We start from the raw sequence: 6,815 nt of genomic DNA on the forward strand, positions 1-6,815 counted from the left end.
CCTCTTAACAGATTTATTTGTTTGATTCTCAGCTTCAGATTTAAAAATCATAAATTTATCTAAAGCTTCATCCTTAGTTTTCAGCAAATAAATATAACAATAACGAGAGTGATCATCAATGAAGGTGATGAAATATCTTTTATGATCTCTCGTTATTACACCGTTAAACTCACAACAGTCAGTATGGATTAATTCTAAAATATCAGAATTTCTCTCAACTGATTTGAAGGGTTTTCGGGTTTTTTTATATTGCACACAAACTTCACATTTTTTCTTATCATTTATAGCATGCTTAGGAATCATGTCTAGGTTCATCATCCTTTTCATGGTATTAAAATTGACATGTCCTAATCTGTCATGCCATATATCATAAGACTCAATGTTATATGAACAACCAATATCAGTAGATTTATTTAAGGTAGCATTTTCTACATTGAGTTTAAATAAACCTTCATTAAGGTAACCTTTTCCAATAAAAGTTCCTAAATGTAATATTACAACTTTATTACATTTAAAGTTCAAACTCATAACCAGCATGGACTAACTTTGACCCGCTAATCAAATTCCGACGGACCGCTGGAACATGATGCACCTCATGCAGTGACAGGACTTTTTCAGAGGTGAACCTCAGGTCAACTTGTCCTATCCCATGACAAAACAACTTTGAAATTCCAGAAAAAAGTGTCCCTTTCTTCTCCGGAGCTTTCTCATTAAATAGAATTGCTTTACAATTTATCTTTAGTAACAAAGTAAATATAGCTACCATATTAATTACTGATAATCTAATTTAAGTATGTACTAATTACAAATAATCTACTCTAGGTAATAATATATACACAGCTAATTAGCACAATTATGGCAAAGTAAATTCCATATTTGATAGGCCATAATATCTGCCATTGATATCCCCCCTCAAATTGATGCTGGATGATCAACAAGCATCAATTTGTCAATAAGAAAGTGATGACGATGTCGGGAGAGAGCTTTAGTAAACACATCAGCAATTTGGAATTCAGTGGTTATATGTGGAAGAGTGATGACACAAGCATCAAATGCCTCACGAATAGAATGACAATCTACTTCGATGTGTTTGGTGCGTTCGTGAAATACTGGATTAGCAGCAATTTGAATAGCACTAGTATTATCTGCATGAAGTGGAGTAGGTTCAAGTTGGGAAAACCCAAGTTCACCCAACAGTCCTCGAAGCCAAACTATTTCAGAACAAGCAGAGGACATGACCATTGTGATAAAATACCTTTGTTTTGCAAAAAGGCTTGAAATTCATGTGATAGATATTCACCACCATTATCAGACCGTAAAATCTTAATGCACGTAGAGAATTGTGTCTCAATAAAAGCTAGAAATTTTTGAAAAACAGTGAACACATCAGCTTTACTACGTAGAAAATATATCCACGTGAATCGACTATAGTCATCAATAAACATCACAAAATATCTATATTGTGCATGGGAAGTAACTGGAGTAATGCCCCAAACATCACTATGTATTATCTCAAAGCATGTTTTAGCACGATCACCACGAGTAGGAAAAGGTAGAACTTTACTTTTCCCAAGTTTACAAGTAGTGCAGGCAAGAGGTAATAGATGTTTAAAAGACTGAATATTGTCACCAAGAAAGCCATTCTTCATTAAATTGGATAAAATCACATTATTCAGATGACCCAATCGTTTATGTCAAATATCAGTCTTATTTGCAGTAACAATAGAAGAGAAGGACAATTTTCTAGGAACAGAAAACTGCAACGGAAATAATCTTCCCACTTTAGGCCCCTTCGCAATCACCTGACCCGACACCTGATCCTGTACAATACAACCATCACGAGAGAAATGTACATCACAGTGATTATCAACCATCTGACCATCCTGACAACAGCACATTTTTTCTCTTGACTATTGACTGCTACGTCCCCTTGCCTTTTGACTGCCACGTTTCCTTGATTTTGGACTGTCATGTTCTCCTGACTTTTGATCTCTTAGCCTTATCAGTCTCTCTTTTACGTACTGTATCATTATGGATCGGCAAATGTCTAGTATTATGACCATATTAAATTTGAAATGCAAAAAAATTTCAAAGATAGATCATTTATCAGGTACTACAAACAACATTTATGTAGTAGAATGATAAATATAAATCTCATGACTTATGTCCCTTCTTTCCCCCTACTTCCTTTAGAAATTGAGTCGCAACCTAACTAAGTTATGACAGAAACAGGAATGCAATGGACTGCAAAACAACTGAGAAAGCCATGATTCAGACTAGTCGATTCATTCATTAAATGGTTTGAGTCAGAAATCCAATATGTTGATCCAATGTCTACGATTCTAGACAGAAGGCATATACTATACTGAGATTTATCACAATGATGTTCATCACCTTGTGCCAAAGATGGGCATTTATCTGTGGGAATCTAAACTCTTTGTAGTTGGGATTCATGCATTGTACTTCCTCTCGGGTGGGAGTGCCAAGAACCTACAAGCCACGTGTATATATTATTGGAATAAATAATATGTTGTCAGATATTTACGGGGTATTAGTTGAATTTAAACTACACTGAATTAAATTTAACTTACAATCGAAATGATCTGAGCGAATAATCTCAGGCTGCCAGCAGAGCTGATTTCTGCTACGTACCGAATAGTAGACTGAGTCATCGAGCGGGCTAAATAGCCGAGTAGCAGGTCTGTATTATCGAGCGGACAGATCGGTTGAGATGCAAGTCTACGTTACAGAGCGACAAGTCTATGTTACAGAAAGTTGCAAGTCTGCGTTGCAGAACGACAAGTCTAGTAGATTAGTATTGCAGAGTGGCAAATCTGGTAGATCGGGCAAGTGGTCAGTCTGATTTTGAGTTACTAATCTACGTAGAGTACAGTTTACATTCAACACTTGGTAAAAATCAATCCCTACTAATAATCTGAGATTACTGCTTAGATTATTTCAACTGATAAATTATATATATAACGTCGTCATCATCTTCCACTTCCATAATTATTTATCAATATCAGAATTTGCTTGTTTACCTATATCTGATAATGAAGATTTAAAAAAAAAAAAGTAGCAGTCTGTACAATTGACATACTAAAACTTTGGCACTTCCAAAATCACAAAGCTTCACGTAATGAGTATGATGACCAACTTGCACAGTTTTCTACTATGAGTGAAAAGCTAAAACAAAGTATTTAAGACTATGAAAACATTTTTAAAAAAAAAGTTTAAAGCATACCAGAAGATTTTGTGGATTCACATCTCTATGGAAAATTCTCAAAATATTATGGATATATGACAACCCTCTAAATATCTGAAGAAAAAAAAATCCAGGTCCTTACTTGCAGAGTAATTTCAAGTTTACATGAGACTAGAAAGAAATATACCAAACAAACCTGATACATGTAAAGCTTCATGTTGACAAGTGGCATCCTCTGATAGACATTACTATAATGCTTCAAGACACGGTATATTATTTTTAGGAAAAACTCCATGACCAGATTAAGGAACAGTTGGTCCTTGTTGGTTGTGGAAAAGAAACAGTATTTAAGAGCTATCACATTAGGATGATCCATTGAGTGTATCAATTGAAGCTCACGATATTTGTATCTTCTATCCAGCAAAACTTTCTTTATAGCCAAGTCTCCCCAGTCTCCAAGCATTTGTCCTAATCACAAGTAATTAGTGGAATAATACTGGAATTGAAGGCTGAAATGGATTATGCCCGTAGATCAAGATTCCAGCCATCTAGCTGATGGTCTAAAACAGAGACAGTAAAGTAACAAGTCAAGGTTCTAAGACAATAATCACCATTTGACACCGTTCCTTCCCCCAATAGCGGTCGATATATTGTGTCCAGTCATCGATGACTGTTCATTTCCTTCTATGACTGAAGCTTGTTCCAGCTGCAATGTCACTCAAAATTACTATGGTTGTAAACGAATCGAGTCGAGTCGAGTCGAGTCGAGCTTTGAGATATTCAAGTTTATTTGATAAGGTAATCAAGTTGAACCGAGCCGAGGTTAAAATGAATTAAGCTTTTGAAATGAGTGTTCAAGCTTGACTTAATTTATTTTTTATGAGCTTGAGTTTGTTTAAACCTTGGCTTGAGTTTGGTTCATTTAAATGTTATCAAGCTCTCAATTCAAGCTTAGCTTGAGCTTTGTTCGAGTTTGGTTCGTTTAGATGTTATCAAGCTCTCAATTCAAGTTTGTTTAATTGTTTGAAACTTTTAGTTGTTTGATTGATTATTGTGCTTGATAATTTAAATTTATTTATTTTATTTTATTATTTATTTAGCATATTGAAAAGAGTTTTATTAATGAATATGATTCATGAACATTATTCATGAACGTTGTTCACGAACATTATTTACGTACGTTAACGAGCTGAACATTTGTGTTCAAGCTTATTTATTTAGCTTAACGAGCTGTTCAAACTTATTTGTTTAATTAATATTATGTATATTGAACGAACATAAATAAAAAAGGTAGATTCGCTACCTTAGCGGCCCCCTAATGTTGGCTCCACGGATATGGAGGTAGGTTCATGCAGGTATACAGGCCATAGGCGCATGGCGGGGTAAACCCCAGGTCGTCAATTCCTGAGAATCGACCTATAACCATTACGCCAGAGATATCATGCGCTCATCGTCTACGCTACACCCTGGAGGTTTGAATGAATATAAACAAACTCTTACAAAACTGAACATCAAACTTGTCCATGAACACTTGGTTCATTTAGAGTCCTAAAAATTACTACCTCCAAGGGTATAGGAATGACAAACTATCAAGAAATGTAACAAACGAAAAGAACTAAGGAAGCCAGACGATAACTAATCCGAACTAAAATCATAAAAAGTAGTAATATTGTGCTACTTTAGCATACTATTACAGAAGAAACAGACGTTCAAACAAAATAATAGCGTTCATAAATCCATCTAGAAAAAAATCTAAAACTAAACAACACCAAAAAAAAAAAAATAAAAAAAAAATCAAACACTGCAAGAATGAAGGAAAGAGCAGCTTAGTTAAAAATCTACATTATTACGGCAATTAATGTAGATGGAAATTTTAAAAGGGCGTTCCCCTTTCATGATTTGAAAAAATTGGAACGCTCTTCATTTGTGTCCATGGAAAGAATCAACTAAATATGACTTGGAAATCTAATATTATGATAATTGAATAAATTGACTGCCTGCATTTCTTAATTCTATCAAAAGTCTCAAATTTTTTTAAAAAAAATTCAGGAAATTCCCTTGTCCATTAATGTTTTGATGATGTATGACACGGCTCCTGGACTTTGAAATGTCATAAGAAATTTGCTGACCATCAAACACAAACCATCACAAGGTGTAGAGAATGACAATTAAAAAAATTAAATTACTTTTAAGTAAATCTAAAATGCAAATCATTTGGACCTTAATGGACTAATTGGGCCCTCTGACTCAGGCGTGGAGACCCAGAAATAATTAATTGCTGGGCCCCAATCCAACTTTTACCCTAAGAAACAGACAAGTTTTTGGATACTGATCCACATTTGCCATCCAGACTGACACGCCAAAAGAAGAAGACATTTTGTGTGGACCAGATCTAAGAATTATAAGTCAGGTCTGATTGGATTTGAAGCTCCTATTCATATATTTTGTCTTAGAACTAGGGCATTCAAATTATCATTTAGAAATCTATAATTTGATTTTTTTAGTTATAATATATTTATAGAAATTTTTTCTCAAATAGTTTCTGTATTGCTCATAATGTTATTTCCAATTTATCTTGATATCAGACATCCTACAACTTAACTGGATTTTTTAAATTATATATATTTTTATAATAATTAAACAATCTAATTCATATATTGAATAAATTAAAATACAATCTTGACTTGTGTTCTATTTTGTATATGCTCATGTTATATAAGATGGTCGATTACATGTAACATAATTTGAAATGTTTGCGTGCAAATCTTGCCTAGGACTATGGAGACAATTTAGAGATCAAGCTCTATCGATGAAGAATTGAACAAGTGAAATCGAAAACACGTTAGCTCACTGAGACAAGCACTCACACCTTACTTTACCTGATAATGACTAGTGAGTTAGAATAATAGAAAGTGATAATAAAAAATGATTAAAAGAGCATGATTTGGTGAAATGCGCAAATTCTTTTATTACTAGATTATTACTTGCTTCGTCAAGTAGTCTACTAGTCTTCGCACCTTACAAAAAACAAAGAGGAAAAAGACGAAAGGGCGAGAGAAGAGCATGGCCATCCCACTTTTTCCATGCACGAGAAAATAATTAAAGAGCAGGGAATGATAATTTACACATGAGATGAGATGCCTTCGCCATTAACAAGCTATTCGCATACCGACAAATTGATGCACTGTGCTTTGGTTTGTTTGTTTATCTTCTTTTGTTCCCAGTGACTTTTACTGAAACCACTTGGATTGGTCGTCCGACAGCAACCACCCGCTGCTTTCCGCCTTCCACCACTCGCCGCCCCTGTGGCCTGCCTTCCTCGGGCAACGTAAGACAAAAAAAAAAAAAACAAAAAAAAAAACAATGATGCAAGAATGGCAAAAGGCGAAACCCTCGCCCTCAGGGCTCCCGTCGTACCCTGCTCAGGGTCATCACGAGGGAGGTAAATCACGGTAGCTCGGTGGCAAGTACGCAGTGGACCGAGACTTTTTTGCACAGGGATAGGGAATAAATCCCCGTTGCCCTGCGGACTCGAACCCATATTCTCAGTGGCAAACTTCCACGTCTTTACCAGCCGAGATAACCCCGTGGGGCAACAATAATGCAAGAA

General features: G+C 35.2%; 1 pseudogene; it reads right to left on the reverse strand.

Annotated features, from left to right (window-relative positions):
- Positions 1-1,694: 1,694 nt before the first annotated feature.
- Positions 1,695-4,573, reverse strand: LOC122048835 (annotated as a pseudogene).
- Between the last annotated feature and the right edge of the window lie 2,242 nt (positions 4,574-6,815).

Source organism: Zingiber officinale, chromosome 2B, assembly GCF_018446385.1.
Source record: "Zingiber officinale cultivar Zhangliang chromosome 2B, Zo_v1.1, whole genome shotgun sequence".
NCBI classification, from domain to species: domain Eukaryota; kingdom Viridiplantae; phylum Streptophyta; class Magnoliopsida; order Zingiberales; family Zingiberaceae; genus Zingiber; species Zingiber officinale.